Here is a 13,257-nt window from a genome sequence, read left to right on the forward strand (position 1 = left end):
GTGAAGTATGTCCAGATGGGCTCCATCGCACTTGGTGCACCTTTTCTTTAAGCGGCATTCGGCTGCCATGTGTGAGCGCGCACAGCGAAAACAGCGCTTGTTGGACTTTATCCATTGACTTGCTTCCTCCGCGTTCAGCTTGGGGAAGGAGTCACATTGCGCTAGCCAGTGTTCTTTCTCACAGTAGGGGCACACTATCTTCCACTTCTCCGTTCTGGAGGGGGTACTGTGGCTCCTGCTGCTCGGTACTGACTCCGATTGGTGCATCACAGTCACCGATCTTCTTCCATCATTTAGTCGTCTGGTTCCTTCTCTGGAGCCAGGGGTGCTCCGTCCGAATGTATCTAGCCGTAGGCTGCTGACTTCTCTCGCCAGGAAGTCTGCTAGATCGAGGAGGTTCGGTTCGGGGCCATTCGGGTCTCGGTGGTCTCTCTGCCGCCTAAAACGCTCCTGTCGAGTGGGCGGCAGCTTCTCCAAGATCCTTTCCACATTTGAGTTGGCGTAAAGTTCATGCCTCCCCTTCTCTCTCTGCGCTCCCAACATCCCTACCAGGGACTGCACTCTGATGGACAGGTCGTCCAGTGCTCGATTGTCTATTGCTGGGGGTAAGCGGTCGATGTGTCGGATCTCCTGGATCACGTAATCCCATATGCGCCCATACCTCTGGTCCAATGCTACCAGCGCTGCTGTGTATGGGGTGGTGGAAGTCGCGTAGGCGAGCGCTATATTATGTGCGCGGGGTACCTTTAAGTGCTTCAGTAGGATGGCGTATTTGTGGCGTTCATCCAATACATCCACCAACATGGTCTCCAGACACATGCAGAGTTCTGTATACTGGGCCCGGTTCTCTTGGGTGAAGTCGGGTACCATAGGCGTGCCAATGTATGACGCTGACTGTGGATACATCGGCGAGCGTTGGGGGAGAGGCCTCCTAGGCGAGTCTCCTCCCGCTCCTTGGTATGGGCTGGTACCGGCAGTGTACCATGGCCCGCTTGTCCAGGTGCTGTTCCTCGGTGCGGGTCATGCGTCGTGCTCACCCGGGTATAGAGTCGGGGTTCTGTAGCGCAGCTCCACGGGAGTATAGCCTGGGCTGTACCGGACCTCCTGGTCCGGTAGAGTACTGTGCTGTCGTCGGGTGTGGTTCTCCTCCTCTTCCTCTTCGTCTTCAGTTAGGTCATCCAGTGCTTGTAGTCTCTGGTTTAGCCTCTCCACAGGATATGCTGCTCCTTCCCGGTTGCTAGGTCTCGCTTGGACCGGTGGGGGGAGGTGGTCTGTGGGGGGTATAGACCTCGTCTGTTGGTCAAGTTCAGGGTTGTTTACTCGGCTAGGGGATGCCGCCCTGGAGGTGTGTCTAGACGAGTTCCTGGAGCCTCTGGCGGAGGGAGAGGGTGTTGTCCGTCTGATCAGCTGTTCTATTAGTTGCGCTTGCTGTCTGTCGCGCTCTGCGTCCCGTAGAGCACCAGCAGCTGCTCGCTGGCTGTCTGCTCGGTCTCGGGCCACATTCTCTTCCCTCTGAATGCGTCTTATTTCTAGACGTATATGCTCTTCTTCGCTCCGCTGCTGGATCTGCAGTCGGTCGCGTTCAGCAGCGGCGTTCAGGCTGATGAGGAAGGCCTGCTGTAGGGTCCTCTCTGCCTCGCTGGGAGAAGGCGGTTGTATAGGGGAGCCTTCCCTCGGGGTACTCCTTGCGGAGCCTTGGAGCTCTATCTCCACGGTGCTCTCCCCGTCTTCTTCCGTGCCGAGTTCTCTCTCTGTAGCGTTGTATTCATCCCGGGACTCATCGGGGACTACTTCTTCAGTACTGGCGGGGTGTGAAGTCATGTCTGGTTCCCACTGGTCCCCACCGTGAACTTGGTCAGTTACATTAGAACCCGTAGGGGCCTCTATGGTCGGGGTAGTCTGGGCGTTGGGGTTAGACATACTTTTACTTTCTAGTTTTACCGCGTTTACTGTTAGTAGAAGACTAGGTTGTTGACTGACAGCGTAAGCCTCTAAGTACTGAGGGAGCCGTCGTTCGCGCTGCGGGCGTTGGTTAGGAGGATCGTTTCGTGGAGTGTTCATCATAGGCCATTTCAATATTAATAACACTATATTAATATTACACTGATTACCATCCGGCTCGAAGGACCAATTGTAACTGAGGGGTACAATTCCCTGACTGTATTACTAGATATGATACTTACTACCACTACCTTTGTACTTAATATTCGGCCACCCAGTACTCGGCATAAATATATTATGATGAACACTGTCACGTAGATGAAACGGATCCAACACAAATGTACGAATTAGAAATAGGTCTTTATTTCTACACAGCGATGGTGTGTAGAGCAAGCACTTAATCAAATCAATCACATTTATGAATGGGAATTAGTATGCACTTTTATGGCAAGAGTATTCGTCGGTATATCAATAGAGAATGTCCAATCTCTGAAGGCGCAGGTGGTACATACACGACCTGGAATAGTTAAGGAATAACAGCAATGATACTTTAATGATTATAGACTGGACACACTAGGGGGGGTTAATCCGGTCGCTTGTAAGCCGACAGGAGTAGGAAGGGGGGGGGGGTAGAGTCCGGCTGCCTCATCCGGCCAAGGGTATCCCAGGTGAACCCACTGTAGTGCCGTTCAATGCGCCGGCGATCCTTGGACCACAGATGAAAGCAGGTGGACTCTCTGTGAGCCGGCTCTCTCCGGTCCACGGGGGAGAGACGTGAAGCGACCTCGTCTTGCAGAGCGTCTCCTCACCTTGCGTCCTCTCCAGGGGGGGGGGGTTCCAACACACGGCAGTGTCGGGGGTCTTTATCCATGGAATAATCAACGTATACAAAGCATAATCCATGCCTGGGAAGGCGGGCTGTCCTCGGTAGAATAATCCGGTATACAGGTCCACTCGCTCGTCGGCTCTGGGGCTCCTCGGGTGCAATCTCACATGGGGTCGATCATCCTGGATAAACAGCCAGTTCTCTGCCCGAAACGATGGGGTACTGACTACGGTAGTATTCTCACCGCACGAAGCACTATATATTAACAGACTATTATTAGCTTAATAGACTACGTCCAACTCGACGATATAGTGCCAAATATGACTATTCAAATATTAATATACACGATGTCTCAATACCGATGGTAGGCCGAACTTGGCCTTACTCCCACACGTGGCGTCGCGGGGAGGCTTTACGTCTGTCACTCTATTGGAGGGTAAGAAACTGGACTGAAAAGGGAAGTCCTACTTTAGTAGCGCAGTATATATACGCACTATGAACAAATAGTCCCATTAGTGGTGCGGTAGCCAGATTCCCTTGCGGAACTAGGACTTGTTCGTACATGTTGAGCGGTACGTTTGAACTGGGTCTGGGGGGTATGGCAGCCTGGCACCAAGGTCTCGACCAATAGTAGAATGGAGACTATTATGGGATGTTCAGTAGGCTAGAATGGATATTCAATGCATATTGTACAAGGAATATACAAGGGATATCAAGGAATATTAGAGAATATACAAATACAATTAAATATATATATATAAATAAATATATATATTCGGTTTAATCTGGCCCTTCACAACAATACCTATGTCCAGTGTCCACTGACAAAGACATGCTCATGATACTGTGATAAACTATAATAAGCTTTAATCGAACCCTGGTAAATTTCCTTGGATTGTCCGGTTGGTTTGGGGTGTGTGAAAGCTCATTCACTCTTGCAAGTGAACCCTGCTGCGGTTCATTTGAGATGTGAATGCAAAGCGGACCAAAGGCAGGAAAAGACCCAAAAATCTAAAAAAAAACGTTGCTAAATTAAACACTCTTGTCAAAACTATACACCAGTGGTGCAGTCGTAATATGGGAACTGGTTACACGCCAAGTGCACGCTCGCTCCCGCTCCCGCGCACGCACATACATGTTCCCTCAGTTGCGCACAGAACAGATGATTATTATGCATAACAATGGAGATCAAGCAGCCCCCCACCTTCTCGTAGGTTCCTATTATTATGCAAAGTCTAGTTGAGAAGTGCCGGCCGCCGGCCGGGTAGCTTTCTACAACTGCCGGGTACTTATCATTGCGCGCACTTCTGCCCTGAGTGACCTACTAATAACACGCCGTGTAACCGCCTGTGTGCACGACTGCACCCCTGATATACACTAATTTATAAAAACTACATTTTGTTACCATATTTCATATGACTTAATTCTGTTTGAACCAGTTACACACTGCTGTGCTTAACTTCTCAGTGATTAGAGTACTGTAAGTGAAGTACACAGAGAATGTGCAAATATACAATACATTCACCAAACACTATACAAGACCAATGCTGTAGACTGATGAAAATATAATAAATGTATCTCCATATACCCAAATCAATAATGCAGACTGATGAAAAAAATAATTCTCTCCATATACCCAAATCAATGATGCAGACTGATGAAAATATAAATCTTCTCTCCATATAACCAAATCAGTCAACATTTCAACATGGAGAATCACAACAAAACATGTCCCAGTTTTCATGCTACTACAGTGTGCATAACACTGTAAGCTCAACAAATATCAGACAAACATAAAATACTGTATCCAGTACAGGTTAAAATGACAGTAAAACAAAAACAAAAATAGAAACAATTTAAATAGAGTACAGAAAATACTAGACATTATCTCTTTGCCTAGCTGGATCTGGCAAGCGACATTTTTGTTGTGATTCTCCATGTTGACATGTTGACTGATTTGGGTATATGGAGAGAAAATTTATATTTTCATCAGTCTGCATCATTGGTTGTCTTGTGTAGTGTTTGGTGAATGTATTGTATATTTTAACGTTATCTGTATACTAGGGATGCTCGATATTGGCTTTTTTACCGATACCGATATTCCGATATTGTCCAACTCTTAATTTCCGATACCGATATCAACCGATATCAACCGATACCGATATATGCAGGGTTTCCCCCCCCCCAAAAACGGAATAATTTCAGGTAACTAATAATTTCACTGGATATATATATAACAAATATTGTTATTGTTTTTAAATTTTTTAAACCGATACCGATATTTTCCGATATCACATTTTACTGCCGATATCGGCCGATAATATCGGACATCCCTACTGTATACAGTACTTCACTCTCCTTCCATTTTGGTTGAAGACAGGTGTGAGGGTTCGGCGTGGTATAGAAGAGGAGACCGAGCAGGTAACACGAGCAGAGAGAGAAGAGACTGAGACGACGGAATGAAGTGAACAGGCTTTTACTTTACAGTTGCGACAAAGATACACGTTGCAAACGGTAGCAAAACAAAAGCGAACTGTACAACCCGAAAACAAAAAAAATATGGACTAAGAGGAACGGACTCACAGGGAAACACTGGTGACAAGGTGAGTACGTGACCGAACACAACTGTGGAGAAACAAAACAATACAATGCACGACAATGAATGTGAGGAACGGGCAGCTCTATATACTGCCTGTGATTACTAATAAGTGCCAGCTGGTATAAGGTCAGGCTGGAGAACACAAGGCATAATAAAACAAAACTCACATCATTAATAAAAGCATGTGTAAAGGAATATCTAAAAGGAAAAACATATGTAAAAGAACAACCCTTAAGGCTTAAAGGAACATATGTAAAGATGTTAACACTATTAAAAACATGTGTAAAGGGATGAGCCTTAAAGGAAACACAAGTAAAGTATTAACACTTACAGAAAACATATGTAAACGAGATGAACATTTAAAGGAACATGAAAAGGATACCTTAAAGGAAACATATGAAAAGGATAAACCTTTATTATGTAAAGATATACCTTTTAAGGAAACATATGTAAAGATAAACCTTTTAAAACACAAGCTAAAACGCACCACACAACATGAACAGAGGAAACACAGCATTAAAGATATCCAGAAGACCTAGGACTAAAGGCCTGATAAGGTCCAATATCTGGAGCTGCTGCGTTTGGCCACCAGAGGGCGGCAGAAAACCACTGTTCATATTGTTCGGACAGGATCCCTGGCCGGAACGATGACAGTACCCCCCCCCCCCCAAAGGGCAAGACCGTCCGGGAACGGGTGAGGCGGGTGGCCGAGACCCCGGAAAACACGGGCAGCGAGGACCCGGAGAACCGGGGCCGGGAGGCCGCGAAAAGAACCCAGGAGGGGCAAAGCAGCAGGGGACCCGAGGAACAGGACCAGAGGGAAGCCCGGGGAAGGGCGGGCGGGGCACAGGGCCAGGGCGGCCGGATACGGGGACAAAGGCCCGACGACGGGGGCCGGAAACGTGGACAGAGGCCCGGTGAGGGGGACTGGACACAGGGACGAAGGGCCGGTGAGGGGGGCTGGATACGGGGACGGAGAACCGGTCAGGGGGCCTGGAGCAAAGGGGCGTGGGCGACAGACCCGGAGCAGGACCCTGGATGAGGGATCCTCCAGGCGCAGGACTCGGGCCGGACCAGAAGGGCCGGAGCGGAGGCACGAAGACGACAACCCCGGAGCAGGACCCCGGACGGGGACCATCCATGTGCAGACCTCGGGACCGGGTGCAGAACCCCGGACGGGGGTCTCTGCGGATGAAGACCACGGCGAAGACCACGGCGTAGGGCTGGACCAGACGAAGAGCCGGGACCAGACGAGGAGCCGGGGCCAGTCGGGGGGCCGGGACCAGTCGGGGAGCCGGGACCAGACGAGGAGCCGGGACCAGACGAGGAGTCGGGACCAGTCGAGGAGCCGGGACCAGACGAGGAGCCGGGACCAGACGAGGAGCCGGGACCAGTAGAGGAGGCCGGGCTGGGCGTAGAAGCCGGACCGGGCGTAGCGGCTGGGTCAGGCATGGGAGCCGGACCGGGCGTGGAGGCCAGACCGGGCGTAGCACCTGGGGCTAAGCTAACAGGGGCTAGGCTGGCAGTAGAGGCTGGGTTAGCTGAAGAAGCCCTGCTAACTGTGAGGGCTTTACTAGCCTTTCTAGACTTGCTAGCAGTAGCAGGGGGAGCTAAGCCTGTACTAAGGGCCGGAACCACACTGAGTCTCCTAACTGAGGAAGCCATAGGTTTAGCTGTAGGGCCTGTAGAACTAGCAGTGGCTGACCTAGCAGGGGACGCTAAGGAGGTAGCTGACAAAGCTATATTGGCTACAGGGACTACAGGACCTGTGCTAGCAGGGAGAGCTGAGTTAGCAGGAAGAGCTAAGGTTCTAGCTGCAGAAGCTAAACTAGCAGACCGGGCTGGACTAGTTGTAAAAGCCTGGCTAGCCGAAGAAGCTAAACTAGCAGACAGGGCTGGACTAGTTGAGAAAGCCTGGCTAGCTGAAGAGGCTAAACTAGCAGACAGGGCTGGACTAGCTGAGAAAGCCTGGCTAGCTGAAGAGGCTAAACTAGCAGACAGGGCTGGACTAGTTGAGAAAGCCTGGCTAGCTGAAGAGGCTAAACTAGCAAACAGGGCTGGACTAGTTTAGAAAGCCTGGCTAGCTGAAGGAGCTTTGCTAGCCTCCCTAGACTTACTAGCTGTAGCAGAAGGAGCTAAGCTAGAGATACAGACCGAGCCCACAGTGAATCTCCTAACAGAAGAAACCATTGACTTGGTTGTGGTGGCAGAGGTTCTGCTAGCTGCGTTAGCTACGGTAGCTATGCTAGCGGCTATGCTAGTAGCCTGGACTGTTTTAACAGAGCGGGGGTTAGCAGGACTAGCTGGGGAAGCTAGGCTAACGGCTATGCTAGTAGCCTGGACTGTTTTATCAGAGAGGGGGTTAGCAGGACTAGCTGGGGAAGCTAGGCTAACGGCTGGGCTAACAGCCTGGGCTGTGTTAGCCATGAGAGGACTAGTTGTACCTGCGGAGGAAGGCGTGCTGGTAACCGGAGCTTCGGGGGCAAGGGACAAGAGCTCCCGAATCAGCCACCGGATCATACGGCCGTGCGCTTCCAGCTGGAGCGCCTGCTCCGCGCTGCGCTCACCGACAGAGGTGAGCAGGGTGTACATAGTCTAGGGTGACCAAACGTCCTCTTTTGCCCGGACATGTCCTCTTTTCACGCCCTGTCCGGGGCGTCCGGGGGGGGGGGTTTATAAATTCATGGTAATGTCTGGGTTTCATTGTTTTTCAGTTTCAGTTTCAGTTTCAGTTTCATGGCCCTTTGCAAGCATCTGAAGGCTCGGGACTGCATTTTATCGCCGAACATACAGTATAAATGTACAAATTAAAGCGCCATTCGTTGCCATTCGAATGCCATCTGAATCGGTTCTCGAGTTACATGCCGATATGTCAGGCGTGCGACTTTTTACGCGGCGCGCCAGATTATCACCCCGGACTCCCGGAGAAGCATGCAGCTGCAGAGCCGCAGAGCCAGCGGCGCTCTCAGGGCCGCGCTCTGACGGCCGCGCTGTGAGGGCCGCTCAGCAGTGCCACCCACCCAATGGCTGAATTGCCAATGGCTGAATTGGAGTATTGCACTGTGCGGGCACAGCTGTGAGATCCGCGCGAGGCCAGAGGATGTACATACTGTTTGAGTAAATTAACTATACTTTTGCTCACACAATATCTTGAATGAATGCGTTTATTTATTTCGAACTTAAATTGAAAATAAATAATAATAAAAAACAAGTAATAAACAGATTAAAAAACAAACAAGCAGGAGTAGGACGAAGTGTAAACGTATGTATTCCTACCCCCTTGATTGATTGATTGAAAACTTTATTAACAGATTGCAGAATGGGTATAATACAGTACGGCTCAATACACACAATTGTTAAGGGGATGCAGACCAGAGAAATACTTTCGTCTTGTTTACATCAGGGTCCCCCATTTTCAATTCATCATAACATATATGACATACATGACATACAGATAGACAGTATTCAGTATAACTTCACACTCTATTATCTTATGCAACTCATATTCACTCCACAAACTGAAATATACATACATTGTTGAATCAACAGCCTGTTTCTTGAAGTTAGACTCTCCTCTAAATTGTAACCCCCCTCTCTATAACATAATTTTTGGATGTTACCTTCTTTTTTCGATTTTTTTATAATTTTCTCGCAAATGTCCTTTTCTTCTTTCTTAATCGTATCCTAGGGCCAGAGGTTACTAGCACATAGCCTTAAGGAGGGATACTTATCATCGTTTGGTCAGTCAAGTCAGAAGAAACAAAAAACTGTAATCCAATGTTCATGTGTTAAATGCCAGTCTATGCAGTTCAATATATCCATGTATCAGTCTATGGGTGTATATCTCCATGTATTAGTCTATGGGTATATATCTCCATGTATCAGTCTATGGGTGTATAATGTATATCTCCATGTATCAGTCTATGGGTGTATATCTCCGTGTATCAGTCTATGGGTGTATATCTATGTATCAGTCTATGGGTGTATATCTATGTATCAGTCTATGGGGTTCAATGAATATGAACATCTGATGTCCTCATGGCTCTTCCGCTTCCTGATGAAGTTACATTTCTGACGTTCTCACGGCTCTTTTTTTCCTTTCCACCTCTTTCCTGTTGAAGGCAAACCTTTCGTCTTTGAGCCGGCCCCGCTTCCTCTTCCTTCGACACCTCTTGGTTTCAATTTGGCCCTTGTAGCCACGGGGCATTTCAGAAGTAGTGTCATCGTTTGCTTTGTCCCTAGAGTCAGTTGTGTATGAATCTTCAACTGGCCATTTCGATTTTGGACTTGCCAGTGCTTCCTTCTTTGATTCTCTTTCAGCTCTGAATTTCTTTCCTGTATCAAAGTTGTCCTTCGATTTTTCCTGGGACACAGGCTTGAAATCCATGTGATGGTCCTCAGAATTGTTGCTTTCAAACTTAATGTTATTGTCTACATTTCTGTCACGCCGCCTCTCTCTCTTGGAAGCAACAGAATCGTCTGTTCGCTCTTCTTTCTTTTCCAATTTTTGGTTCAAATCCTCTTTCTCCTCCTCTGTTGGAGCATCAAGGCTCTCCACAACTTCCATGAGAACTGATCTTGTGACCTCAACAGTGGCATGGAGTATTTCGGGTGACCCCGGCTCCTCTGTGGCCTCGATCGCGACAGTGTCAGTGACCACGGGCATCTCCGTTTCTACGTCAATCTCCTTTTCTATCGTTGCCACTGCCTGGACTGGTGACAGGGTAGTGGGCTCTTCGGGTTCAGCCTGGGCCTCTGAAACTTTGTCCATAGCGTCCTGGATGACAGCCTTAGCAATGACCATGCCCTGCTTTTCGATGGCGTCGGCACTCTCCGCCATGACCTCATCCTGCGCCTTCTCGCTGACCTGCTCGAGGACAACAGCGACCTCTGACTCAGCTACTCCAATGGCGTCGGCACTCTCCGCCGTGACCTCATCCTGCACCTTCTTGCTGACCTGCTCGAGGACAACAGCGACCTCTGACTCAGCTACTCCGATGGCGTCGGCACTCTCCGCCGTGACCTCATCCTGCGCCTTCTTGCTGACCTGCTCGAGGACAACAGCGACCTCTGACTCAGCTACTCCAATGGCGTCGGCACTCTCCGCCGTGACCTCATCCTGCACCTTCTTGCTGACCTGCTCAAGGACAACAGCGACCTCTGACTCAGCTACTCCGATGGCGTCGGCACTCTCCGCCGTGACCTCATCGTCCACATCAGCAGTTACGGCCGGCTCCACCCCCTCTGTGACTGTGTCCTTTGCAGTGTCAGATAGGGTTGTGGTCATCTCTTGAGCTGTGTTTGTAGTAGGTAAAAAGGTTTGTGCTTCAGCACTGAGTGTTTGAACATTCCTTTGTCCTCTTTGGAAATAAGAGCTCATACGAGATCATCCAGAGCCTCTTAGCACATTGACTTTAGCTGCTGCTGAAGCTATTTCCATTTTAAGTTCAAGTTGCTCCTTTTTCTTTCTTAGTTCCTCCTTTTTCTTTCTTAGCTGCTCCTCTAGCTCTTCTTCCTCTTTTCTTCTTTGCTCCTTTCTTAATTGCACCTTTTTCTTTCTTAGCTGCTCCTCTAGCTCTTCTTCCTCTTTTCTTCTTTGCTCCTTTCTTAATTGCACCTTTTTCTTTCTTAGCAGCTCCTCTTGTTCTTCTTCCTCCATTCTTAATTGCACCTTTTTCTTTCTTAGCAGCTCCTTTTGTTCCTCTATTGCATGCTTATCCTTTAATAGCATTTGTCTTGCAATTAGAGCGGCCATGTCGGATTCGGCTTTGATGCGTGCAGAAGACGTGGTTGAGATGTTAGACCTAGGCCCAACAGAGCTTCGATTGGCTGAACCTCTGCTTCCAGAATTTGACACACTGTCACTTGGTTTGATTTCATCATCAGCTTCAATTACATCACAGTGTTCATCAGGTATTTCAACAGGAGTTACTTGCTGTGTTACAGGTATGGGGGAATCATGTACACAAACATTGGCACTTGTACTGTATTTTTGTCTCCCAGTTTGATTCAAATTTTCCAATTCAGACTGCACCTGTGAAGCATTGTCATCTTCCATAAGCTGCTTTAATGCCTTCATAAGACCTTTCATTTTAGCAGCCCTTCTTAATTTAGCAGCCCTTTGGCAAACTTTCAATTTAGCAACCGCCGCTGCAATTTCCGCATCCATCTTCATTTGTTCCAATTTACAGGCCATGCCTTTGGCAGTGAGTTTAATTTCTCTTTTTTGCCCAACCGTTTTTGAGTCATTAGTATCAACACTTGATCCTCCTGATGCCATATTTCAATAGCTAAGTGCAATCATACAATAATCCACAGTCCTCTTTAATGAACAATCAATCCATCAATCAATTAGCTGGCGCTTAGGCCGCGCAATGTCCATGAGCGCAAGACGACGCAGCCAGTCAACAACCGGTCCCCAATGGACAAGCAGAGTAACTCATTCACACTGTGTTTTTTAACACGAAAGGCTTCACAGTTGAATAAAACAAGTTACTTAGCTTTCTATTGCTCCTCCAATGCAGCGATGATCCAGGCGTCACAGTGATGCCCTCAAGATCAGCGCCCCGAAGCGACTTGAGGAATCCGTAATGTCAATATAGTTGATTTCCTTTTATCAACGCTTTTGTTTGCTTGCTTAGTTTCTTTTGACTATGTTGCGGCAGTAGACTAGACAGGTAGTGCCGAGGGGCTGAGTGGAGGAGTTCAAACAATTGACGCGCACCGTGAAATAACTCCGTTCCACGTCCAGGAAATACTTTTGAGGCTTTTATTCTTTCGCTTCATGAGGCAAAAAACAAAATACTCTTATTTAACATACACTAATATACTGATACTAATGCGTTCTTGCATGCTTGTGTGCTTTCAATATTGCGTGTGGCACAACCGGTCCCCAATGGACAAGCACGCTCACGTTCTTAGAACTATCTTGTGTGTGGTTGCGTTCTTCAATATTGCGCTCTTGCATGCTTTCAATATTGCGATTTGCAGTTTGCGCTTTGCGGTCAAAAGAAAATATGCTCTCCTAACTCTCACCCCCTCTCTCCGTGAACTGTCAACCTCAGTGAATGTGAAAAAGTGAATGACATTCCATAAAAAAAACCAGAGGGCGGCAGAAAACCACTGTTCATATTGTTCGGACAGGATCCCTGGCTGGAACCATGACTCACCTGCTGCATTTTTATAGTGCTTAAACCTCATTGGTGTATCTACAATTAAGCAATGGTGTGTTTGTGCATCTGATGGCTGTGTTTAACCAATTGGCTCATATGTGTGGTAATTTGACATTCTGTGTCTAATGTAATGCAAGTGTGTTTAGTGTTTTGCAAATCACTGTGTGTATTGTTTTGCAAAAAGTGTGAGGCTGACATTGTGCTTATAGGGGTGCAAATCTGGGCCTATGTTTTGCTCCTTGAGTGTAAGGTTTTGATAATTGTGTAATACTTTTGATTTAAGTGTTTATGCAATCGAAGAAAACTGTAAAGACTAGAGATGAACTGTTTATTTCTTTTGTACATAGGCTGTGCATATGTTTGTTTGTTTATTTGCTTATGTGTATGATTCTTAACTGTGTTTTTATTTTGTTATTGGTGTATATGTGTGTATGTATGTATATATATATTAGAGGTGGGCATAGATAATTTTTTTTAATCTAGATTAATCTATCTGCAATCCTGGATTTAATCTAGATTAATCTAGATTAAAATGGCCAAAAAAAAAAAAAAAACTGCCGAAGGCATTCAAAATATGTGTGTTCTACCCAAATAATGACCAGAAGTAAGTCCTTACTTTTTCTTTCCTCCTTATGTTTCTCAGGCCAGGTGGCCCATTACACCATGAGCCCATCTCCCGTTTCCAAAATGCATTACAGACTGTTTGAAAAAGCTGTTTT

This window comes from Notolepis coatsorum (genome assembly GCF_963971535.1).
Source record: "Notolepis coatsorum genome assembly, chromosome: 7".
Classification (NCBI taxonomy): Eukaryota; Metazoa; Chordata; class Actinopteri; order Aulopiformes; family Paralepididae; genus Notolepis; species Notolepis coatsorum.